Raw genomic sequence first — 26224 nt, 5'->3', positions numbered from 1 at the left:
TTTCTTCTACGATCTCCTTCAGTACTCTGGGCTGTAATTCATCTGGACCTGGAGACTTGAACTCATTTATGTTAGCTAAATATTCCCTCACAATCTTTCGGTTTACAGATAACTTGGATTCCTCTATTCCTTTAAAAGGACAGTGAAGATCAGTTGATGTTACATTTTCTTTCTGAGAGAAAACAGATGCAAAATAGGAATTAAAAAGTTTGGCCTTCTCAACATCCTCTCTTACCATTTCTCCATTTTCATCCTGTAAAAATCCTATAGCATCTTTGACTTTTCTTTTACTTTTGACATACCCCCAAAATCCTTTTTTATTGCTTTTGACATCTCTTGCAAGCCTTAATTCATTGTCAGCTTTAGCTAACCTGATACGTGCCCTGCAGGATCTGCAGACTGCATTATAATCTTCTTTAGATATGCCTCCCTCTTTCCATTTAATAAACATTTCTTTCTTTCTTTTTAGCATGTGTTTAAGTTCTGTGTTCATCCATCCTGGTTTCCTTAAATGCTTCCCATTCTTCCTACTTTTCGGGATTGTTAACGATTGTGCTTTGAGAATCTAATTTTTAAAAATTTCCCATCCTTCCTGGACATTTTTGTCCTTAAGGACATCCAGCCATTGGATCCCTCCTATTCTCTTTCTGAGTCTCTTAAAATCTGCCTTTCTAAAATCTAACCTTGAAGTTTGAGTCTTCACATGTCTTCCTCCTCTAGTTATCCAAAATTCTATAATAGCATGATCGCTGCCTCCTAGGGTCCCAGCCACCTTTACCTCCTCAACCATTTCCTCCCTGTTTATAAGGATTAGATCCAAAGTAGCATATAAATCTACGCCGGTTGCATGGATTTATATAGTGTGACCAAGTTGTCAAGCACTTTCCAAGTGATGCTAAAATCGCTTGGAAATCAGGAAAAAATAAAAAGATTCATCCAGTCTATTCAGCGCTCCCAAACGACAGGCACCAGGTAGAAGTATTATAGATCTTCAGAAATTTACTTAGGATAAAAATCATCACAAAACGATGCATAGAACAACGCGTTTCGGCTATATATTTATACAAAATAGCCTTCCTCATGTGAGATATGGCAATATATATGTGTAGAACAGGCAAGAAAGCTTGTAAAAGAACTTCAACATGACGTTTCAAGGATGGAGCGAGACTGCCATCTACTGGCCAGATACAGTCAAGCGGAACCAAAATATGCAAGGGAAGTTGCAGGGAGAGCAGGTTCAGACGCTGGACCCGATCAGGTGACTTCCAGGAAGGAGTTCCGGGAGATAAGAGGCCAGCGCGCCAAACCTGAGGGTTCTTTGGCGCCAAGCAGCAGAAAGGAGCAGACGTGCTCCCTGCGTCCTGAGAAACCCCACGTGACAGGCCAAATCCAGAGGCCTGAGAGGTGCTCCAGCCGGGCACCGGTAAAAGAGCTCTGGATCCCTCACAGTTGTGACCCGAGTGCTGTGCCTGCTGAGGAGACTAGGAACCTGATCGCGGTGCTGAGTGAGTTCGCGGAACCCGACATCACCCGCCGACAGACGAGGCCTGGACCCCCCTATCCAAGGCTCGAGAGACTGCCTCCAATGGCCAAGCAGAGAGGAGTTGAGAGACAGTTGCCCCAGGAAAGTCACGCCAGTGGAGACAGAGGAGCTGCATACGTGAGCAGGGCAGTCACTTCCACTGTTCACCCACGGTACTGGGGACAATTGGGTTTAGGTACTCAGGTTGGGAGGGGAACGGTTGGGGCTAAAGTAGCACAACGTGATTTAATTGAATTTATCCGGAAGAGACTCACGGCCAAGCGGGAATAACCGGTGACCCCCGCTAGCGCCAAATGCACAGTTAAAGAACTTGCGTGGTGTCTCCCATGATTGAGTGCATCACCTTACTTTGAAGAGACTGCGCCTTACTTTGAAGAGACTGCGTCTTACTTTGAGAGACTGCGCCTTACTTTGAGAAATTTCGTATTTTTCTGATATTTCAAACCACTGTTCATTACCCTTGTTGCTAATCCCTTGTTTCAGTATACCTGTTGTATAAAACTGGTTACAATCATCTCTGACTGTTTTCGCCTTGGGTCTCTGTGCGTTGCATTCCGGCACCTGCTTTACATATGTATAAATCTATAGCTGAAACGCGTTGTTCTATGTATCGTTTTGTGATGATTTTTATCCTAAGTAAATTTCTGAAGATCTATAATACTTCTACCTGGTGCCTGTCGTTTGGGAGCGCTGAATAGACTGGATGAATCTTTTTATTTTTTCCTGATCTTCATTCCACGGTCTCCTGGCTGAGAGATCCGTTGTCTCCAGACTATAGCTGCACATCAAGGAGACAAGGCATCTCAGTCAGACCTAATAGGTCGATACGCTATACCACAAGCTACATCAAAGGTGAGCAAATCAGCTTCTAAAAAAGAATATATAAAAAAAAAGAGTTGTACTAAATTATCTGCACTTAGATCTGCGCCCGTGTTTTTTGTCTTTCCCCCTCTCCTAGACCCTATAGCCTTGGGGTCATAAACCTCTGACCAAAATCACTTGGAAAGCGCATGACAACCCGCATGCGGAAATGCATGTGAAGAACGCTCCACATCCGCATGTCCCTGGCAGGAAAAACGCATGTACAATCCTCATGTACAATCCGCATGTACAATCCGCATGTACAATCCGCCTGTACAATCCGCCTGCACAATCCGCCTGCACAATCCGCCTGCACAATCCGCATGTACAATCCACATGTACAATCCGCATGTACAATCCTCATGTACAATCCGCCTGTACAATCCGCCTGTACAATCCGCATGTACAATCCACATGTACAATCCACATGCGTTTTTTCTGCCAGGGAGATGCAGAAACGCTCAGGAAAAATCCGGAACATTCTGCATCATGGGCACATAGCCTTAGGCGGCATTCAGTCAATATTTGGTGTTATTATGTGGTGATGGTATGGCGGTATTCAGTCACTATCTGGTGTTATTATGTGGTGATGGTATGGCGGTATTCAGTCACTATTTGGTGTTATTATGTGGTGATGGTATGGCGGTATTCAGTCACTATATGGTGTTATGTGGTGATGGTATGGCGGTATTCAGTCACTATATGGTGTTATGTGGTGATGGTATGGCGGTATTCAGCCACTATTTGGTTTTATTATATATGGTGATACTATGGCGGTATTCAGTCACTATTTGGTGTTATTATGTGGTGATAGTATGGCGGAATTCAGTCACTATTTAGTGTTATGTGGTGATGATATGGCGGTATTCAGTCACTATTTGGTGTTATTATATGGTCATGGTATGGCGGTATTCAGTCACTTTGTGGTGTTATTATGTGGTGATGGTATGGCGGTATTCAGTCACTATTTAGTGTTATGTGGTGATGGTATGGCGGTATTCAGTCACTATCTGGTGTTATTATGTGGTGATGGTATGGCGGTATTCAGTCACTATCTGGTGTTACTATGTGGTGATGATATGGCGGTATTCAGTTATTGAAGAGCAGTCAGATGGAGGATGAACCCCCTCCCCTCCCCCAGCCTGGGGGGCTTTTCTTTCTTCCATTATAAATTTAGGGGAGGGGCGTTATTAGCATATCCACTCCCAGAATCCTTTGCTCCCACAGCCCCCTAATGACTTTGTCTCTCCTCAGTGTAGACAGAGCCCCAGATCCGGAGGCCGCAGCTCCTCACAGATGGCCTCCAGCTTTGCGCAGTGGCAGTATCATAGCCCATGAGGTTTATCCGAGGCGTGATTATTGCTAGGTGAAAACTTTTCCCAATACCCCGCCATGAGGGCTCGTAATACAGTCAGCATGGCAATTTTTGACAGTCTCCCAGAAGACTGAGTGGGTGGTTAATGTTAGAAGAGGTGTTTATCGGAGATAATTATGTGTATGCAGTTGTATTGGAGCCGTATGTTACATGTGTCGGGCTGAGAATTATAAGTAACATTTCACTTCCCCGAGGACAAGAGAATCAGCAAAGAAACGTGCGGGATCAATTACAGGATTACTATCTAGTCAGCTGCTTCCCCGGAGATTTCTCCATATGGAGTCATGTTATATATTTTTGTGTTATCATGTAGTCATGGTATGGCTAGGGTGTCAGCACCCTTGAAATTGTTCCAGAAGCTGCAGTATTTCTCAGAACATTATTATAATTCCCCGTGTTTTGTTCTACACGTGTTTGTTTCCTTTGTCAGTGTTGGAACAACACAAAAAAAACAGAGAAGAAAAGGCAAATTGGACATAATTTTACACAAAACCCCAATAATGGGTCGGACAAAATTGTTGGCACCCTCAACTTAATATTTGGTTTCACCCTTTGGAATAAATATCAGCAATCAGTCGTGTCAGGAAAACTTGCCGGCCGGTGAGTGCAGCTCTCTGGCGCCCCCTTGCCTCTCAGGTCAGTCAAGGTACTGCACCTAGAGTAAGTAGTGCCAGGAAGCTGCCACCAGCGGGGGAAGACACTGGGGAGTGTTGTCCCTTACATGTCACCAATCCGTGACGCCACAATACAGGCACAACTCTCTGGCGCCCCCTCGCCTCTCAGGTCAGTCAAGGTACTGCACCTAGAGCGAGTGGTCGCCGGAAAGGCCGTCCTGTAGCCCACTGGGTATTTGAGGCCCTCTGCAGTGAGGGCGGTATATATATGTTTCCCTGGCTGCGCCAGTAATATATATCCACACCTCCGACCGTCACTGCCAGTCTTTCTCAAATCCCCCAGATGGTATGCTGCCACCAGTTCTGGTTTAATACAGCCCGGTATTAATGGACTTGTATCGGGTCAGGAACCAACCCGATAGCGTTTATGGCTTCGGGGAGGAGAACGATTACAGAACAAAAGAAACAGAACTATTAAATTTTATATTTAATCCAAAAGGGAGGCAGTGTTTAGGAAAAATATATACAAGGATGTTACAAAGGGGGCATTAAAATACATAAACAGTTACATAAAATAAACAGGGTAAAGAGTGAAAATTACTTACACTACACGATCGCGGTGACGATTCAATATAGTGGGAGGGGGGGGGTTCTCCAGATTGCTGTTATTGAACAGGACTCTTTGCGTATAATTCGTATTCCCCCCAGCAATGAGTACTTCTGTCTTCCCCATAGATTACTTTATACCTAAGTAGAGATCTGGCCACACGCCCCTTGCGGTGACATCATGTGGGCCGGTCTTCAGCCTGTAGATTTATTAGAAATGCTGACTTTTGCGATAACTCATCGCTCGTTAATCGCAGAAGTTCGCAAACTACGCCATATTTTCCCTCATGATTTTATCTTTCTTTTGATATTACACATCACATCGCTGCAGTCTGCTATTCCGGGGTTCTTGCACCACGGCCCCCCGATGTTGGTTACGGCCGTGGAAAAATACCTGCATATTCCGGGGCTGATCTGCTTACTCCACATATGGGTCCCGGTATTGTCGGACCTATAGAACTCATATTATTTCATATCTAATATCGGATCGGAGTCATCATGTCTGCAAATTCCCCTTTGTAGCTGGGGAACTGGTCTTCAACAGTTACATGTAAATTAGCGCAAGCCCACATAGTAATTACCCCCTGCTCTCTCAGAGACAAGAGGCTTGGTTCCCTAACGAAGTTTTCACACTTCTTCCCTGGCCGTGTGTGAATAACTATTTATCAGTCTTGCGTTAATTCGGGCTTTGTGCTGGCAGAAGGAAAATGGGACAGCTCGGTGCTGACAAGTGGTGATAATTTGCATTAGACACTGTATGATTGTCATCTCTGGACAAACACTACAGCAGAGGGCATGGGAGAAGGGCTAATATTCTGTTAAGCTGTCACTGATATCAATATTTTATATTATTCCTGACAAGTCGGTTCCTATAACCATCAGCTTCTTACACCTCTCACCTGGAATCTTGGACTCTTCTTTTGCAAATTGCTCCAGGTCTCTCATATGTGAAGGCGTCTTCTCCCAACAGCAATTGTAAGATCTCTCCACAGGTGATCAATGGGATCTAGATCCAAACTCATTACTGACCACTTCAGAACTCTCCAACGCTTTGTTTCCATCCATTTCTGGGGGCTTCTTGAAGTATGTTTGGGATCATTGTCCTGCTGGAAGACCCATGACCTAGGATGCAATCCCGGCTTTCTGACACCGGGCAATACATTGTGACCCAAAATCCTCAGATTCCATAATACCTTGCACACAATAAATCACCCAGTTCCAGAGGCAGCAAAACAACCCCAAAACATCTTTGAACCTCCACCATATTTGACTCTAAGTACTGTGTTGTTTTCCTTGTACGTCTCATTCTGTTTTTGGTAAACAGTAGAATTATGTGCTTTACCAAAAAGCTCTATCTTGGTCTCATCCATAAAATGCTTTCCCAGAAGGATTTTGTCTTACTCGCGTACTATTTGGTCTAGCTTTTTTATGTCTCTAGGTCAGCAAGGGAGTCCTCCTGGATCTCCCACCATAGCGTTTCATTTCATTCAAATGTCGGTGGATAGCTCGCGCTGACACTGATACACCCTCAGCTTGCAGGACAGCTTGAATTTCTTTGGAACCTGATTGGGGCTCCTTTTCCCAGGACTATCCTGCGTTGCAACCTTTCAACAATTTTTCTCTGCCGTACATGTCCAGGGAGATTAGCTACAGTGCTATGGGTTGTAAACTTCTTGATTATGTTGTGCACCGTGGACAAAGGAACATCAAGATCTCTAAAGATGGACTTGTAACCTTGAAATTGTTGATATTTTTCAACAATTTTGATCCTCAAGTCCTCAGACAGTTCTCGTCTCCTCTTTCTGTTCTCCATGCTTAGTATGGCACACACAGATATACAATGTAAAGATATTGTCAACGTCTTCTCTTTTTTTTTTTTATCTGGTTTCAGCTGTGATTTTCATATTGCCCACGCCTTTAACTTGCCACAGGTGACTTTGTCCAGTCCCTGATATCATCCTCTCCCACCGCCCAAGTCATTATAAGTCCCTGATGATGTCCTCTCCCCAATTCAAATGTTATGTCTTATGAGATCATCTCTGCATTGCTGGACAAGTCTGGAATACAGAAGTGAATTTTTTTTCCAGCACGTGGAAACCAATGGACAGTATGAATAGTTGGAAGTGGTGATAGTGTGTAACCCGAAAAGAGGAGCAGATGGCCGATAATTCAGGAGAAAGTCATTGTGTCAGAATGTGTGCACAGGTGGTGATACTGTGTAACTGGAAAGAAAAGCAGAAAGCAGATAGTTGTAGGAGAAAGTGTGTGTGTGTGATACTATATAACCAGAAAGGAGGAGCAGACGACCCACAGCTACAGCATAAAATCATTGTGTCAGTGGTTATGTACAGAAGCCCGGATAGCTCAGTCGGTAGAGCATCAGACTTTTAATCTGAGGGTCCAGGGTTCAAGTTCCTGTTTTGGCGGAAGCTTTTAACAAAGAGGAAAACAATAAATGTTATTTCATAAGGATATAAGAGACCTAGAGAAGGACAAATGATGGAGACTATTCAGGAAAAAATCATTGTTAGCAGAATTCTTTTGATTTTGGACAGTCTTAAGTGGTGACCATGTATATAGTGTGACCAAGTTGTCAAGCACTTTCCAAGTGATGCTAAAATCGCTTGGAAATCAGGAAAAAATAAAAAGATTCATCCAGTCTATTCAGCGCTCTCAAACGACAGGCACCAGGTAGAAGTATTATAGATCTTCAGAAATTTACTTAGGATAAAAATCATCACAAAACGATACATAGAACAACGCGTTTCGGCTATATATTTATACAAAATAGCCTTCCTCATGTGAGATATGGCAATATATATGTGTAGAACAGGCAAGAAAGCTTGTAAAAGAACTTCAACATGACGTTTCAAGGATGGAGCGAGACTGCCATCTACTGGCCAGATACAGTCAAGCGGAACCAAAATATGCAAGGGAAGTTGCAGGGAGAGCAGGTTCAGACGCTGGACCCGATCAGGTGACTTCCAGGAAGGAGTTCCGGGAGATAAGAGGCCAGCGCGCCAAACCTGAGGGTTCTTTGGCGCCAAGCAGCAGAAAGGAGCAGACGTGCTCCCTGCGTCCTGAGAAAACCTGCGTGACAGGCCAAATCCAGAGGCCTGAGAGGTGCTCCAGCCGGGCACCGGTAAAAGAGCTCTGGATCCCTCACAGTTGTGACCCGAGTGCTGTGCCTGCTGAGGAGACTAGGAACCTGATCGCGGTGCTGAGTGAGTTCGCGGAACCCGACGTCGCCCGCCGACAGACGAGGCCTGGACCCCCCTATCCAAGGCTCGAGAGACTGCCTCCAATGGCCAAGCAGAGAGGAGTTGAGAGCCGGTTGCCCCAGGAAAGTCACGCCAGCGGAGACAGAGGAGCTGCATACGTGAGCAGGGCCGTCACTTCCACTGTTCACCCACGGTACTGGGGACAATTGGGTTTAGGTACTCAGGTTGGGAGGGGAACGGTTGGGACTAAAGTAGCACAACGTGATTTAATTGAATTTATCCGGAAGAGACTCACGGCCAAGCGGGAATAACCAGTGACCCCCGCTAGAGCCAAATGCACAGTTAAAGAACTTGCGTGGTGTCTCCCATGATTGAGGGCATCACCTTACTTTGAAGAGACTGCGCCTTACTTTGAAGAGACTGCGCCTTACTTTGAAGAGACTGCGCCTTACTTTGAAGAGACTGCGCCTTACTTTGAGAAATTTCGTATTTTTCTGATATTTCAAACCACTGTTCATTACCCTTGTTGCTAATCCCTTGTTTCAGTATACCTGTTGTATAAAACTGGTTACAATCATCTCTGACTGTTCTCGCCTTGGGTCTCTGTGCGTTGCATTCCGGCACCTGCTTTACATATGTATAAATCTATAGCTGAAACGCGTTGTTCTATGTATCGTTTTGTGATGATTTTTATCCTAAGTAAATTTCTGAAGATCTATAATACTTCTACCTGGTGCCTGTCGTTTGGGAGCGCTGAATAGACTGGATGAATCTTTTTATTTCTTCCTGATCTTCATTCCACGGTCTCCTGGCTGAGAGATCCGTTGTCTCCAGACTATAGCTGCACATCAAGGAGACAAGGCATCTCAGTCAGACCTAATAGGTCGATACGCTATACCACAAGCTACATCAAAGGTGAGCAAATCAGCTTCTAAAAAAGAATATATAAAAAAAAAAGAGTTGTACTAAATTATCTGCACTTAGATCTGCGCCCGTGTTTTTTGTCTTTCCCCCTCTCCTAGACCCTATAGCCTTGGGGTCATAAACCTCTGACCAAAATCACCTGGAAAGCGCATGACAACCCGCATGCGGAAATGCATGTGAAGAACGCTCCACATCCGCATGTCCCTGGCAGGAAAAACACATGTACAATCCGCATGTACAATCCGCACGTACAATCCGCATGTACAATCCGCATGTACAATCCGCCTGTACAATCCGCCTGTACAATCCGCCTGTACAATCCGCCTGTACAATCCACATGCGTTTTTTCTGCCAGGGAGATGCAGAAACGCTCAGGAAAAATCCGGAGCATTCTGCATCGTGGGCACATAGCCTTAGGTGGCATTCAGTCACTATTTGGTGTTATTATGTGGTGATGGTATGGCGGTATTCAGTCACTATCTGGTGTTATTATGTGGTGATGGTATGGCGGTATTCAGTCACTATATGGTGTTATGTGGTGATGGTATGGCGGTATTCAGCCCCTATTCGGTTTTATTATATATGGTGATACTATGGCGGTATTCAGTCACTATTTGGTGTTATTATGTGGTGATGGTATGGCGGAATTCAGTCACTATTTAGTGTTATTATGTGGTGATGATATGGCAGTATTCAGTCACTATTTAGTGTTATTATGTGGTGATGGTATGGCGGTATTCAGTCACTATTTAGTGTTATTATATGGTCATGGTATGGCGGTATTCAGTCACTATTTAGTGTTATTATGTGGTGATGGTATGGCGGTATTCAGTCACTTTGTGGTGTTATTATGTGGTGATGGTATGGCGGTATTCAGTCACTATTTAGTGTTATGTGGTGATGGTATGGCGGTATTCAGTCACTATCTGGTGTTATTATGTGGTGATGGTATGGCGGTATTCAGTCACTATCTGATGTTACTATGTGGTGATGATATGGCGGTATTCAGTTATTGAAGAACAGTCAGATGGAGGATGAACCCCCTCCCCTCCCCCAGCCTGGGGGGCTTTTCTTTCTTCCATTACAGATTTAGGGGAGGGGTGTTATTAGCATATCCACTCCCAGAATCCTTTGCTCCCACAGCCCCCTAATGACTTTGTCTCTCCTCAGTGTAGACAGAGCCCCAGATCTGGAGGCCGCAGCTCCTCACAGATGGCCTCCAGCTTTGCGCAGTGGCAGTATCATAGCCCATGAGGTTTATCCGAGGCGTGATTATTGCTAGTTAAAAACTTTTCCCAATACCCCGCCATGAGGGCTCGTAATACAGTCAGCATGGCAATTTTTGACAGTCTCCCAGGAGACTGAATAATGGTGTTAGTATTAAAAGAAGTGCTTATGGGAGATAATTACGTGTATACAGTTGTATTGGAGCCGTATGTTACATGTGTCGGGCTGAAAATTATAAGTAACATTTCACTTCCCCGAGGACAAGAGAATCAGCAAAGAAACGTGCGGGATCAATTACAGGATTACTATCTAGTCAGCTGCTTCCCCGGAGATTTCTCCATATAGTCATGTTATATATTTTTGTGTTATCATGTAGTCATGGTATGGCTAGGGTGTCGGCAGCCTTGAAATTGTTCCAGAAGCTGCAGTATTTCTCAGAACATTATTATAATTCCCCGTGTTTTGTTCTACACGTGTTTGTTTCCTTTGTGAGTGTTGGAACAACACAAAAAAAAACAGAGAAGAAAAGGCAAATTGGACATAATTTTACACAAAACCCAAATAATGGGTCGGACAAAATTGTTGGCACCCTCTACTTAATATTTGGTTTCACCCTTTGGAATAAATATCAACAGTCGCGTCAGGAAAACTTGCCGGCCGGTGAGTGCAGCTCTCTGGCGCCCCCTTGCCTCTCAAGTCAGTCAAGGTACTGCACCTAGAGTAAGTAGTGCCAGGAAGCTGCCACCAGCGGGGGAAGATACTGGGGTGTGTTGTCCCTTACACGTCACCAATCCGTGACGCCACAATACAGGCACAACTCTCTGGCGCCCCCTCGCCTCTCAGGTCAGTCAAGGTACTGCACCTAGAGTGAGTGGTCGCCGGAGAGGCCGTCCTGTAGCCCACTGGGTATTTGAGGCCCTCTGCAGTGAGGGCGGTATATATATATATATTTCCCTGGCTGCGCCAGTAATATATATCCACACCTCCGACCGTCACTGCCAGCCTTCCTCAAATCCTCCAGATGGTATGCTGCCACCAGTTCTGGTTTGATACAGCCCGGTATTAATGGACTTGTATCGGGTCAGGAACCAACCCGGTAGCGTTTATGGCTTCGGGGAGGAGAACGATTACAGAACAAAAGAAACAGAACTATTAAATTTTATATTTAATCCAAAAGGGAGGCAGTGTTTAGGAAAAATATATACAAGGATGTTACAAAGGGGGCATTAAAATACATAAACAGTTACATAAAATAAACAGGGTAAAGAGTGAAAATTACTTACACTACACGATCGCGGAGACGATTCAATATAGTGGGAGGGGGGGTTCTCCAGATTGCTGTTATTGAACAGGACCCTTTGCGTATAATTCGTATTCCCCCCAGCAATGAGTACTTCTGTCTTCCCCATAGATTACTTTATACCTAAGGAGAGATCTGGCCACACGCCCCTTGCGGTGACATCATGTGGGCCGGTCTTCAGCCTGTAGATTTTTATTAGAAATGCTGACTTTTGCGATAACTCATCGCTCGTTAATCGCAGAAGCTCGCAAACTACGCCATATTTTCCCTCATGATTTTATCTTTCTTTTGATATTACACATCACAACGCTGCAGTCTGCTATTCCGGGGTTCTTTCACTACGGCCCCCCGATGTTGGTTACGGCCGTGGAAAAATACCTGCATATTCCGGGGCTGATTTGCTTACTCCACATATGGGTCCCGTTATTGTCGGACCTATAGAACTCATATTATTTCATATCTAATATCGGAGTCATCATGTCTGCAAATTCCCCTTTGTAGCTGGGGAACTGGTCTTCAACAGTTACATGTAAATTAGCGCAAGCCCGCATAGTAATTACCCCCTGCTCTCTCAGAGACAAGAGGCTTGGTTCCCTAACGAAGTTTTCACACTTCTTCCCTGGCCGTGTGTGAATAACTATTTATCAGTCCTGCGTTAATTCGGGCTTTGTGCTGGCAGAAGGAAAATGGGACAGCTCGGTGCTGACAAGTGGTGATAATTTGCATTAGACACTGTATGATTGTCATCTCTGGACAAACACTACAGCAGAGGGCATGGGAGAAGGGCTAATATTCTGTTAAGCTGTCCCTGATATCAATATTTTATAATATTCCTGACAAGTCGGTTCCTATAACCATCAGATTCTTACACCTCTCACCTGGAATCTTGGACTCTTCTTTTGCAAATTGCTCCAGGTCTCTCATATGTGAAGGCGTCTTCTCCCAACAGCAATTGTAAGATCTCTCCACAGGTGATCAATGGGATCTAGATCCGGACTCATTACTGACCACTTCAGAACTCTCCAACGCTTTGTTTCCATCCATTTCTGGGGGCTTCTTGAAGTATGTTTGGGATCATTGTCCTGCTGGAAGACCCATGACCTAGGATGCAATCCCGGCTTTCTGACACCGGGCAATACATTGTGACCCAAAATCCTCAGATTCCATAATACCTTGCACACAATAAATCACCCAGTTCCAGAGGCAGCAAAACAACCCCAAAACATCTTTGAACCTCCACCATATTTGACTCTAAGTACTGTGTTGATTTCTTTGTACGTCTCATTCTGTTTTTGGTAAACAGTAGAATTATGTGCTTTACCAAAAAGCTCTATCTTGGTCTCATCCATAAAATGCTTTCCCAGAAGGATTTTGTCTTACTCGCGTACTTTTTGGTCTAGCTTTTTTATGTCTCTGGGTCAGCAGGGGAGTCCTCCTGGATCTCCCACCATAGCGGTTCATTTCATTCAAATGTCGGTGGATAGCTCGCGCTGACACTGATACACCCTCAGCTTGCAGGACAGCTTGAATTTCTTTGGAACCTGATTGGGGCTCCTTTTCCCAGGACTACCCTGCGTTGCAACCTTTCAACAATTTTTCTCTGCCGTACACATCCAGGGAGATTAGCTACAGTGCTATGGGTTGTAAACTTCTTGATTATGTTGTGCACCGTGGACAAAGGAACATCAAGATCTCTGAAGATGGACTTGTAACCTTGAAATTGTTGATATTTTTCAATAATTTTGATCCTCAAGTCCTCAGACAGTTCTCGTCTCCTCTTTCTGTTCTCCATGCTTAGTATGGCACACACAGATATACAATGTAAAGATATTGTCAACGTCGTCTCTTTTTTTTTTTTATCTGGTTTCAGCTGTGATTTTCATATTGCCCACTCCTTTAACTTGCCACAAGTGACTTTGTCCAGTCCCTGATATCATCCTCTCCCACCGCCCAAGTCATTATAAGTCCCTGATGATGTCCTCTCCCCAATTCAAATGTTATGTCTTATGAGATCATCTCTGCATTGCTGGACAAGTCTGGAATACAGAAGTGAATTTTTTTTTCAGCACGTGGAAACCAATGGACAGTATGAATAGTTGGAAGTGGTGATAGTGTGTAACCCGAAAAGAGGAGCAGATGGCCGATAATTCAGGAGAAAGTCATTGTGTCAGAATGTGTGCACAGGTGGTGATACTGTGTAACTGGAAAGAAAAGCAGAAAGCAGATAGTTGTAGGAGAAAGTGTGTGTGTGATACTATGTAACCAGAAAGGAGGAGCAGACGGCCGACAGCTGCAGCAGAAAATCATTGTGTCAGTGATCATGTACAGAAGCCCGGATAGCTCAGTCGGTAGAGCATCAGTCTTTTAATCTGAGGGTCTAGGGTTCAAGTCCCTGTTCGGGTGGAAGCTTTTAACAAAGAGGAAAACAATAAATGTTATTTCATAAGGATATAAGAGACCTAGAGAAGCATAAATGATGGAAAAAATCATTGTTAGCGGAATTCTTTTGATTTTGGACAGTCTTAAGTGGTGACCATGTTCTCCTTAGCTGCTCTCTTGGCGCCAACAACAGGCAATCACAGGTAATGTAATGTACTAGAACATAAGTGAGGGCTCGTTACATATTCCACGTAGTAGAAACATGTGGACAGTCTGTATAGAGGGACTATATGGCGGTATTCAGTCCCTATTTGGTGTTATTATGTGGTCTTGGTATGGAAGTAATCAGTCACTATTTGACAATATATTGTCATGGGATGGCGGTTTTAGGTGAGTATTGGTTTAATTATGTGTTCCTGGTATAACTGTAATCAAAATTAAAAGCAAAGCCACAGTAAGAGGAATTAGAATCCGCCTCCCCCCAATTTAATTTTGGGGGGAATTTACAATTATGTATTTATAGTATGGCGGTATTCAGTCACTATTTGGCGTTATTATGCTTTCATGGTTTGGCGGTATTCAGAAATATTCAAAAACTGTTTGGCGTTATTATGTCTTCATGGTATAGAGATATTCAGTCACTATTTGGTATTATTATGTGTTTATGGCACAGTGGCATTCAGTCACTATTTTTAGTTCTTACCACTATAAGTCCCTCCCCATCCCCCAAATCATTATAAGCCGCTGATAGCAGCCTCTCCCACCCACAATTGATTACAGCTCCCTGTATAGTGTCCTCTTCCACCCCTAGTTCATAATATATCCCTGATAGTGTCCACTCCCAGACCCCAATCCGTTATAAGTCCTTTTGGGTATCCTCCCCAATGTCAATTCATGATAAGTCCCTAATAGTGTGCTCCCCTGTCCCACAATTCATTATAAGTCCCTGTATAGCATCTTCTCTAACTAACTAATTCATTAAAAGTCCATGATGACGTCCTCCTCCTTTTTCTCCCAATTCAATATAAGTCCCTGATAGCGTCCGTCCTCACTCTCCAGTTTATTATAAGTCCCTGATATCATCCTGTCCCATCCACAAGTCATTACAAGTCCCTGATGACGTCCTCTCCCCAATTCAATCGTTGCCTCTTATGGGATCATCTCTGCATTGCTGGACAGGTCTGGAATACAGAAGAGACGGTTCCCTTCCAGGACGTAGAAACCAATGGACAGAACGTATAGTGGTGAGTGGTGATAGTCTGTAACCAGAAAGGAGGAGCAGACGGCCGATAATACAGGAGAAAGTCATTGTGTCAGTGATGATGTACAGAAGCCTGGATAGCTCAGTCGGTAGAGCATCAGACTTTTAATCTGAGGGTCCAGGGTTCAAGTCCCTGTTTGGGCTGAAACTGTTAATAAAGTTTAATTAAAGAATATTCAAACATTATTTCATGGGACAGATACAGATTTGTGAACGCAGGCACAGTATGGAGGATAAGGTCACATGTACTGTTTGTTACATTGTCACTTTATGGAATGAATAAATAGTTCAAGATGGTATGGCGGTATTCAGTCACTATTTGGTGTGATATAGTTATACTATGGCTCTGTGCCCACTATGTGTTTTTTAAGCTTTTCCGCAGCAGCAATGCTTAAAAAACGCTTGGTAGAAGGTCTGCCATGTTCTCCAATGATAATCCCCATGTGCACATGTTGCGGAAATTCAGCTGCGGATTATCATTGCGGAAAAATCCACAGCACTACCAATTATTTTGCGGAATTGTGGCGTTTTCGCCGCCATTGACTTTCATTGGACCGCAAGACATCTGCATCACTGCATCTGTACATGCGGATTCCATGCGGTTCAATGTGCGGATGTTACCCGGGTTTGGAGAAGAGGAGACTCTCATCCAGACCCAGGTACCATAGTATCTGTAAAAAAAATAATAAAATAAAAAATATACATTATACTTACCTTCTGATGACCCCCGGAGTCCTTGTCCTGGCATGCCGGCAGCTCACGGTAGACTAAAAGGACCTGCGGTGACGTCATGGCAGGACAAGGACTCCGGGGGCCATCAGTATGTAAGTATATATTTATTTTTACCATTCTTTTACGGTCACACTATATAAATCTACGCCGGTTGCTTGGATTTATATAGTGTGACCAAGTTGTCAAGCACTTTCCAAGTGATGCTAAAATCGCTTGGAAATCAGGAAAAAATAAAAAGATTCATCCAGTCTATTCAGCGCTCCCAAACGACAGGTACCAGGTAGAAGAATTATAGATCTTCAGAAATTTACTTAGGATAAAAATCATCACAAAACGATACATAGAACAACGCGTTTCGGCTATATATTTATACAAAATAGCCTTCCTCATGTGAGATATGGCAATATATATGTGTAGAACAGGCAAGAAAGCTTGTAAAAGAACTTCAACATGACGTTTCAAGGATGGAGCGAGACTGCCATCTACTGGCCAGATACAGTCAAGCGGAACCAAAATATGCAAGGGAAGTTGCAGGGAGAGCAGGTTCAGACGCTGGACCCGATCAGGTGACTTCCAGGAAGGAGTTCCGCGAGATAAGAGGCCAGCGCGCCAAACCTGAGGGTTCTTTGGCGCCAAGCAGCAGAAAGGAGCAGACGTGCTCCCTGTGTCCTGAGAAACCCTGCGTGACAGGCCAAATCCAGAGGCCTGAGAGGTGCTCCAGCCGGGCACCGGTAAAAGAGCTCTGGATCCCTCACAGTTGTGACCCGAGTGCTGCGCCTGCTGAGGAGACTAGGAACCTGATCGCGGTGCTGAGTGAGTTCGCGGAACCCGACGTCACCCGCCGACAGACGAGGCCTTGACCCCCCTATCCAAGGCTCGAGAGACTGCCTCCAATGGCCAAGCAGAGAGGAGTTGAGAGACGGTTGCCCCAGGAAAGTCACGCCAGCGGAGACAGAGGAGCTGCATAGGTGAGCAGGGCCGTCACTTCCACTGTTCACCCACGGTACTGGGGACAATTGGGTTTAGGTACTCAGGTTGGGAGGGGAACGGTTGGGGCTAAAGTAGCACAACATGATTTAATTGAATTTATCCGGAAGAGACTCACGGCCAAGCGGGAATAACCGGTGACCCCCGCTAGAGCCAAATGCACAGTTAAAGAACTTGCGTGGTGTCTCCCATGATTGAGGGCATCACCTTACTTTGAGAGACTGCGCCTTACTTTGAAGAAACTGCGCCTTACTTTGAGAGACTGCGCCTTACTTTGAAGAAACTGCGCCTTACTTTGAGAGACTGCGCCTTACTTTGAAGAGACTGCGCCTTACTTTGAGAAATTTCGTATTTTTCTGATATTTCAAACCACTGTTCATTACCCTTGTTGCTAATCCCTTGTTTCAGTATACCTGTTGTATAAAACTGTTTACAATCATCTCTGACTGTTCTCGCCTTGGGTCTCTGTGCGTTGCATTCCGGCACCTGCTTTACATATGTATAAATCTATAGCTGAAACGCGTTGTTCTATGTATCGTTTTGTGATGATTTTTATCCTAAGTAAATTTCTGAAGATCTATAATACTTCTACCTGGTGCCTGTCGTTTGGGAGCGCTGAATAGACTGGATGAATCTTTTTATTTCTTCCTGATCTTCATTCCACGGTCTCCTGGCTGAGAGATCCGTTGTCTCCAGACTATAGCTGCACATCAAGGAGACAAGGCATCTCAGTCAGACCTAATAGGTCGATACGCTATACCACAAGCTACATCAAAGGTGAGCAAATCAGCTTCTAAAAAAGAATATATAAAAAAAAAGAGTTGTACTAAATTATCTGCACTTAGATCTGCGCCCGTGTTTTTTGTCTTTCCCCCTCTCCTAGACCCTATAGCCTTGGGGTCATAAACCTCTGACCAAAATCACCTGGAAAGCGCATGACATCCCGCATGCGGAAATGCATGTGAAGAACGCTCCACATCCGCATGTCCCTGGCAGGAAAAACACATGTACAATCCCCATGTACAATCCTCATGTACAATCCGCCTGTACAATCCACATGCACAATCCGCCTGTACAATCCGCATGTACAATCCACATGTACAATCCGCATGTACAATCCGCATGTACAATCCGCATGCACAATCCGCATGCACAATCCGCACGTAGAATCTGCATGCACAATCCGCATGCACAATCCGCATGTACAATCCGCATGTACAATCCGCATGCACAATCCGCATGCACAATCCGCATGCACAATCCGCATGTACAATCCGCATGTACAATCCGCATGCGTTTTTTCTGCCAGGGAGATGCAGAAACGCTCAGGAAAAAATCCGGAGCATTCTGCATCATGGGCACATAGCCTTAGGCGGCATTCAGTCACTATTTGGTGTTATTATGTGGTGATGGTATGGCGGTATTCTGTCACTATCTGGTGTTATTATGTGGTGATGGTATGGCGGTATTCAGTCACTATTTGGTGTTATTATGTGGTGATAGTATGGCGGTATTCAGTCACTATCTGGTGTGATATAGTTATACTATGGCGGTATTCAGTCACTATCTGGTGTTATTATGTGGTGATGGTATGGCGGTATTCAGTCACTATTTAGTGTTATTATGTGGTAATGGTATGACGGTATTCAGTCACTATTTGGTGTTATTATGTGGTGATGGTATGGCAGTATTCAGTCACTATTTGGTGTTATATAGTTATACTATGGCGGTATTCAGTCACTATTTAGTGCTATTATGTGGTGATGGTATGGCGGTATTCAGTCACTATTTACTGTTATTATGTGGTGATGGTATGGCGGTATTCAGTCACTATCTGGTGTTGTTATGTGGTGATGGTATGGCGGTATTCAGTCACTATCTGGTGTTATTATGTGGTGATGATATGACGGTATTCAGTTATTGAAGAGCAGTCAGATGGAGGATAAACCCTCTCCCCTCCCCCAGCCTGGGGGGCCTTTCTTTCTTCCATTACAGACTTAGGGGAGGGGCGTTATTAGCATATCCACTCCCAGAATCCTTTGCTCCCACAGCCCCCTAATGACTTTGTCTCTCCTCAGTGTAGACAGAGCCCCAGATCCGGAGGCCGCAGCTCCTCACAGATGGTCTCCAGCTTTGCGCAGTGGCAGTATCATAGCCCATGAGGTTTATCTGAGGCGTGATTATTACTAGTTGAAAACTTTTCCCAATACCCCGCCATGAGGGCTCGTAATACAGTCAGCATGGCAATTTTTGACAGTCTCCCAGGAGACTGAATAGGTGGTAAAGAGCAGACTAAGGATGGGTGGTGTGCAAATAGCAATCTGTGAGCTTTGTGGTTGGAGTTTGTCATGTTAGTGCTTTCAGTTGTGCAATGTGGTGGCTCTGATGCCGCCATCTTTGTACTCTTGATAATACTGTGCGGCCGCCATCTTTGTACTCTTGTGGTAGCTCTGGTGCCGCCATCTTTGTACTCTTGTGGTAGCTCTGGTGCTGCCATCTTTGCACTCTTGTGGTAGCTCTGTTGCCGCCATCTTTGCACTCTTGTGGTAGCTCTGGTGCCGCCATCTTTGCACTCTTGTGGTAGCTCTGGTGCCGCCATCTTTGTACTCTTGTGGTGGCTCTGATGCCGCCATCTTTGTACTCCTGATAATACTGTGCGGCCGCTATCTTTGTACTCTTGTGGTGTGTCTGGTGCCGCCATCTTTGTACTCCTGATAATACTGTGCGGCCGCCATCTTTGCACTGTTGTGGTAGCTCTGGTGCCGCCATCTTTGCACTCTTGTGGTAGCTCTGGTGCCGCCATCTTTGTACTCTTGTGGTAGCTCTGGTGCCGCAATGTTTGTACTCCTGATAATACTGTGCTGCCGCCATCTTTGTACTCTTGTGGTGGCTCTGGTGCCGCCATGTTTGTATTCCTGATATTACTGTGCGGCCGCCATCTTTGTACTCCTGATAATACTGTGCGGCCGCCATCATTGTACTCTTGTGGTGTGTATGGTGCCGCCATCTTTGTACTCCTGATAATACTCTGCGGCCGCTATCTTTGTACTCTTGGGGTGTCTGGTGCCGCCATCTTTGTACTCCTGATAATACTGTGCGGCCGCTATCTTTGTACTCTTGTGGTGTGTCTGGTGCCGCCATCTTTGTACTCCTGATAATACTGTGCGGCCGCCATCTTTGTACTCTTGTGGTGTGTCTAGTGCCGCCATCTTTGTACTGCTGATAATACTGTGCGGCCGTCATCTTTGTACTCTTGTGGTAGCTCTGGTGCCGCAATCTTTGTACTCCGGATAATACAGTGCGGCCGCCATCTTTGTACTCTTGTGGTGTGTCTGATGCCGCCATCTTTGTACTCCTGATAATACTGTGCGGCCGCCATCTTTGCACTCTTGTGGTAGCTCTGGTGCCGCCATCTTTGCACTCTTGTGGTAGCTCTGGTGCCGCAATGTTTGTACTCCTGATAATACTGTGCTGCCGCCATCTTTGTACTCTTGTGGTGTGTCTGGTGCCGCCATCTTTGTACTCCTGATAATACTGTGCAGCTGCCATCTTTGTACTCTTGTGGTGGCTCTGGTGCCGCCATGTTTGTACTCCTGATAATACTGTGTGGTCTCCATCTTTGTACTCTTGTGTCTGATGCCGCCATATTCGTGCTAATGATTCTGTGCTGTCGCCATATTTGTGCTCCTAGCGATCCCATTCTCAAGTTGTGATTATCACCACACATGTTGTTATTTCTCTGGGAGACCATACAGATTCGATCACTGCCACCAGATGTCAGGGGATGCAACTCAGCTGCCTCTTATGGTCAGGACAATTACACAATAGACTGACGAGTGATGGACGAGGCCCCAGCTGCTTCTACTACAAGGCCGGTTATTGAGGAACTCACAGTGAGTGTACGGTATATGCACCTCCAATTCAAACGCATGGAATATATGTATATGTATATATACATATATATACCCCCCGTATGGTCACTGCCAGCTCCACAATAACAAAAGGGAACCACTGCTCGCTGCCACCACCTCTGATTGGACACCCTTTACAGATAGCGTATGGCTTCAGGGTTGCAGTTTACAGAGCCAGAGGAACAGCGATATTAAATTTTATATAGTTAATAAAATATATAAATCCAGAAAGGTAGGCAGTGTTTATAAAAATATACAAAGATGATACAAAAGGGGAACAAAACAATATGGTATATATTCAATTACATAAAATAAAAGGGATAATAAGAGAAAAGTACTAAACCTAATCATGGAAATGAATCAGAGCTTAGTGGAAGAAAGTATTCCTTAGAGCAATAGACAGAATCACAGAGTACTGTGTCTTCCAGAACTGACAAATACCAAAAACCCAAACTTTGCTTTTTATTAGATCAAGGTTACCCGCACATGCCTCCCCTCAGTGAGCTTATATGGGGGCCTGTCATGGGATGTGCTAGGTCTTTTAGAAGTTTATGAGATTTCCAACTTTCAGCATATCTTTGCCCCTGGAGGTCCCAGGTGGGAGATATTATTGTGTTTTCTATCACGATTTTACCTTTCTATAGAGATGAAACATGGCACAGATAGCATCATCCATCGGAATGATATTAAGTTGGAGGGGTTCGGATGGCCTTACCATGATGTGAGTGAATGCATTATGGTTGTCCTTTCGCTACAGCACTGAAAATATTTCTCCCATAAATATCGGATTGATGCAACCCCAATATTCATCACTGACCACTGGCTCCTGAGTGTCTGAGATAATTCCATGAACAGAGGAAGCCCCTATACTTCTCTGCCTCTGAGCATAAGAATCCTAAGTTTGTTGGCTGGTTCCCATCAGATCCCTAAGGCCACGATCCCACTATCAGTATTTAGTCAGTATTTTTTCTCAGGAGTAGGAGCCAAAACCAGGTGAGGAACAATCAGAGAAAAGGTATAATAGAAATAAGTGCATAAATTCTGCATTTATCACCCACTCCTGGTTTTGTCTCCCACTCCTGAGAAAAAATACTGACCGAATACTGACCAAATACTGATAGTGGGGACGTGGCCTTAATGTAATTACCTGCTCACAGCAGGAAGTCCCTACTTCAATGTTCAGCTCTTTCTCACTTCCCCAGTTATAATTAATCCCATATGTTCAATGTGAGGGTGATATGTCCCATGTCTGGAGATATCTTTATGGATTTTACAATTTCTCTCTAAGACATCTGTTGCATTATCTCCCTCCACTACCTAGAAATAAAACTACTATTTTTCTGGGCCCATAAACCTTAGATCTATGGAAATACGCAATTATTTTACACCAAATAGTGTAAAATGTAAAGAAACAGTAACAAAAAAATAATAAAATAGAATTTTTGGTTCCTGCATATAAAAAGCGACTGTAACATCATACGTACCCTAAAAAGGTACCGTTAAAAGCTCCTACAGCTCGGCACAAATAATAACGAAATGTGGCCCCACACAGCAACATCGCTGGAAAAATGTTCTCCATCCTCCCTGCTACCAATTCTTCTTAAGGGAGGGGTTTATTAGCATATCCACTCCCAGAATCCTTTGCTCCCACAGCCCCCTAATGACTTTGTCTCTCCTCAGTGTAGACAGAGCCCCAGATCCGGAGGCCGCAGCTCCTCACAGATGGCCTCCAGCTTTGCGCAGTGGCAGTATCATAGCCCATGAGGTTTATCTGAGGCGTGATTATTGCTAGTTGAAAACTTTTCCCAATACCTCGCCATGAGGGCTCGTAATACAGTCAGCATGGCAATTTTTGACGGTCTCCCAGGAGACTGAATAATGGTGTTAGTATTAAAAGAAGTGTTTATGGGAGATAATTACGTGTATACAGTTGTATTGGAGCCGTATGTTACATGTGTCGGGCTGAGAATTATAAGTAACATTTCACTTCCCTGAGGACAAGAGAATCAGCAAAGAAACGTGCGGGATCAATTACAGGATTACTATCTAGTCAGCTGCTTCCCCGGAGATTTCTCCATGTAGTCATGTTGTTGTTTTTTTCTTGTTATGTGGGCATGGTATTGCGGTATTACAGTCACTATTAGTTATTATCTATAAGTGTCTGATAACAGCATCCCTCAGCCACCAATTGATTAAAAGTCCCATATGGCATTTGCCACCCCCCCCCCTAATTCATCATAAGTCCCTGTATAGTTTTCTCTTCCACTCCTAGTTTATAATATGTCCTTTATAGCGTCCTCCACCAACCCCAATTCATTATGAGACCCTCTAAGTATCTTCCTCCCACAACTCAATTTATTCTAAGTCCCTTATGGCATCCTACACCACTCCCAATTCATAATAAGTCCCTTGTGGTGTCCTCCCGCACTCTCCTGTTTATTATAAGCCTCTGTATAGCATTCTCCCCAATTCATTATAAGTCCCTGATATCATCCTGTCCCATCCACAAGTCATTACAAGTCCCTGATGACGTCCTCTCCCCAATTCAATCGTTGCCTCTTATGGGATCATCTCTGCATTGCTGGACAGGTCTGGAATACAGAAGAGACGGTTCCCTTCCAGGACGTAGAAACCAATGGACAGAACGTATAGTGGTGAGTGGTGATAGTCTGTAACCAGAAAGGAGGAGCAGACGGCCGATAATACAGGAGAAAGTCATTGTGTCAGTGATCATGTACAGAAGCCTGGATAGCTCAGTTGGTAGAGCATCAGACTTTTAATCTGAGGGTCCAGGATTCAAGTCCCTGTTTGGGCGGAAGCTTTTAATAAAGATGAAACCAATAAACGCTATTTCTAAAGGATATAAGAGACCTAGGGAAGGACAAATGATGGCGACTGTTCAGGAAAATATCACGGTTACTGTTCTTTGATTCCAGTTAGTTTTGGGTGGTGACCTTGTTTTCCTTAGCTGCACTTTTGGCGCCAAAAACAGGCGATCACTGGTAATGTAATATAGAAACTTGTGAACAGTCTGTATAGAGGGCACTATATGGCGGTATTCAGTCACTATTTAGTATTATAATGTGGTGATGGTATGGCGGTATTTAATCACTATTTTCTGTTATTATGTGCTGATGGTTTGGCGGTTATAAGTCACTATTTGTTATTATATGGTCACAGCATGACAGTAATGCTTCTCTTCTTGCGCCATCATCAGGAAGTTCCTGGTAATGCAATCCTGTAATACATAAGTGAAGGTTCCCCCAGGACGCAGGAGCAGACAGTCTGTATAGCAGGAGGTGGTGACACTATGGTCAGATGGAGGATAAACCCTCTCCCCTCCCCCAGCCTGGGGGGCTTTTCTTTCTTCCATTACAGACTTAGGGGAGGGGTGTTATTAGCATATCCACTCCCAGAATCCTTTGCTCCCACAGCCCCCTAATGACTTTGTCTCTCCTCAGTGTAGACAGAGCCCCAGATCCGGAGGCCGCAGCTCCTCACAGATGGCCTCCAGCTTTGCGCAGTGGCAGTATCATAGCCCTTGAGGTTTATCCGAGGCGTGATTATTGCTAGTTGAAAACTTTTCCCAATACCCCACCATGATGGCTCGTAATACAGTCAGCATGGCAATTTTTGACAGTCTCCCAGGAGACTGAATAGGTGGTTGAGATAGATCTGAATCGGCCATGTGCTGTAGGATCAATATTCTAGAAATTATAACATTTCAGGTATGTTTCTATGCCAATGAGAACTTGTTCCATGCAGGAAGAATTATATATATATATATCTGTGTGTATAAAGATCAAACACCCACTTTTCCAAAAATAAATAAAAAATTAACACATTTGTTATCGCTGGGTACATATATAAAATACTATTTATTATATACGGCGTGCACCAAAACAGAAGAAAGTGTAAATGGCAAATTCTCTGGGATTTTTTTGGTCACCTCCCAAAATATGATGGAATAATAAGAGATAAAAAAGTCATATAGAACCCAAAATAGTACTGATAGTATATGTGTATATATATATACATATCAGAAAATGTAAAACAATACATGAAAAAATTCTGTATATATATATATATATTTATATTTATTTATATGAATATATAATTAGAAAAATACAGGTGCAGCACTAGCAAAGTTATTACAAAAACAGTTGGGTGCTAAATACGCCTTACAGGCAAAACCAAACCTCAAGACGTCCAGCAAAGACAAAGGCAGCGCTCCATAGTCCAATATAGGGGGATTTATTGACCCATCACGTCAGGGCAACGTTTCGTTCAAAATGTGAAACTTTTTCCAGCTTGAAAAAGTTCACCCTATATTGAACAATGGAGTGCTGCTGCCTTTGTCTTTTTTGGATATATATGTATATACAAAATATATTTTTATTTCTTCTTTAAATATTATAAATATTGGATATGAACATTTTTTGAACAATCTAAAAAATGTTAAAGATTATATATATATATATATATATATATATATATATATATATATATATATATATGCACATAATTTTTATTTTTTCTTTAAATATTATAATATATATTTAAATATATGTATATAAAATGCTATATATATATAATATGTATTTAAATATAGATATGATATGTATATCTATTTTTTTCTTCTTAAACTGAGAAAATACGATTTATTTAAATATATTTATTCAATATATATATAATTTTAATTTTTTTTTTAAATGTCTTTGATTTTTTTTCAGTCCCTTCGGGGTTTAACCCTGCGATTGCCTGATATAAGAGACCCGCAGCCGCTCCGTACATCATGGATCGCACCCAGACTGTGGACCGCAGATTTGTGAAACCGGTCTTAGATAAACCTTTCCTCTGGACGGAGCTCCGCCGTTATGGACGGGTCGTGTCTGGAATTACTGCTCAGCTTTATTTTAGTAAATGGAGCTCAGTTGCAATACCACACACAACCTGTGAACCGGAGTGGCGCTGTTTTTGGAAGAAAGCAGCCATGATTTCTAATACAGTACATGTTTGTAAAGCACTTTGGTTTTTTTTGGACAATGAATAGTATTTATTAGGTGAAGTTTTCTGTACTTGTATGTACAAACATAGCAGTGACAGGGGCCTTCACTAGACCCCCGGCTGTCATGGTAACCCATCGGCACCATGCAATCACATTGCAGGAGTGGGTGGGAATTTGGGGGGTCGAGATGGGTGCAGACAAATCACGACCATTTACATGCCGCTGTCAGACATTGTTAGAGGGTTGAACAGCAGCGATCAGAGCTTGCACCGGTG

The 26224-nt window shown here is 43.8% G+C and overlaps 9 non-coding genes across 9 annotated transcripts; all 9 read left to right on the top strand.

Moving 5' to 3' along the window:
- The first annotated feature begins 3709 nt into the window (after positions 1 to 3709).
- LOC141168464 (U4 spliceosomal RNA) lies at positions 3710 to 3849 on the top strand. The gene has a single exon (XR_012252202.1). It is a non-coding gene; the product is annotated as a U4 spliceosomal RNA (small nuclear RNA).
- Positions 3850 to 7352: 3503 nt separating this feature from the next.
- On the top strand, positions 7353 to 7425 carry TRNAK-UUU (transfer RNA lysine (anticodon UUU)). Its single transcript has one exon. It is a non-coding gene; the product is annotated as a tRNA-Lys (tRNA).
- Positions 7426 to 10365: 2940 nt separating this feature from the next.
- Positions 10366 to 10505, top strand: LOC141168191 (U4 spliceosomal RNA). Its single transcript, XR_012251938.1, has one exon. It is a non-coding gene; the product is annotated as a U4 spliceosomal RNA (small nuclear RNA).
- A 3496-nt stretch (positions 10506 to 14001) lies between these two features.
- On the top strand, positions 14002 to 14074 carry TRNAK-UUU (transfer RNA lysine (anticodon UUU)). Its single transcript has one exon. It is a non-coding gene; the product is annotated as a tRNA-Lys (tRNA).
- Positions 14075 to 15382: 1308 nt separating this feature from the next.
- TRNAK-UUU (transfer RNA lysine (anticodon UUU)) lies at positions 15383 to 15455 on the top strand. The gene has a single exon. It is a non-coding gene; the product is annotated as a tRNA-Lys (tRNA).
- A 3704-nt stretch (positions 15456 to 19159) lies between these two features.
- LOC141168395 (U4 spliceosomal RNA) lies at positions 19160 to 19299 on the top strand. The gene has a single exon (XR_012252132.1). It is a non-coding gene; the product is annotated as a U4 spliceosomal RNA (small nuclear RNA).
- Positions 19300 to 22672: 3373 nt separating this feature from the next.
- LOC141168243 (U4 spliceosomal RNA) lies at positions 22673 to 22812 on the top strand. The gene has a single exon (XR_012251987.1). It is a non-coding gene; the product is annotated as a U4 spliceosomal RNA (small nuclear RNA).
- An 871-nt stretch (positions 22813 to 23683) lies between these two features.
- TRNAK-UUU (transfer RNA lysine (anticodon UUU)) lies at positions 23684 to 23756 on the top strand. Its single transcript has one exon. It is a non-coding gene; the product is annotated as a tRNA-Lys (tRNA).
- Positions 23757 to 24453: 697 nt separating this feature from the next.
- On the top strand, positions 24454 to 24593 carry LOC141168149 (U4 spliceosomal RNA). Its single transcript, XR_012251899.1, has one exon. It is a non-coding gene; the product is annotated as a U4 spliceosomal RNA (small nuclear RNA).
- The last annotated feature ends 1631 nt before the right edge of the window (positions 24594 to 26224 follow it).

The sequence above is a fragment of the Phyllobates terribilis genome, unplaced genomic scaffold, assembly GCF_046119375.1.
Source record: "Phyllobates terribilis strain yellow unplaced genomic scaffold, ASM4611937v1 Scaffold_11__3_contigs__length_659146591, whole genome shotgun sequence".
NCBI classification, from domain to species: Eukaryota; Metazoa; Chordata; class Amphibia; order Anura; family Dendrobatidae; genus Phyllobates; species Phyllobates terribilis.
Note: the sequence above shows the minus strand (reverse complement) of the source record. Positions and strands in the feature narration are given on the sequence as shown.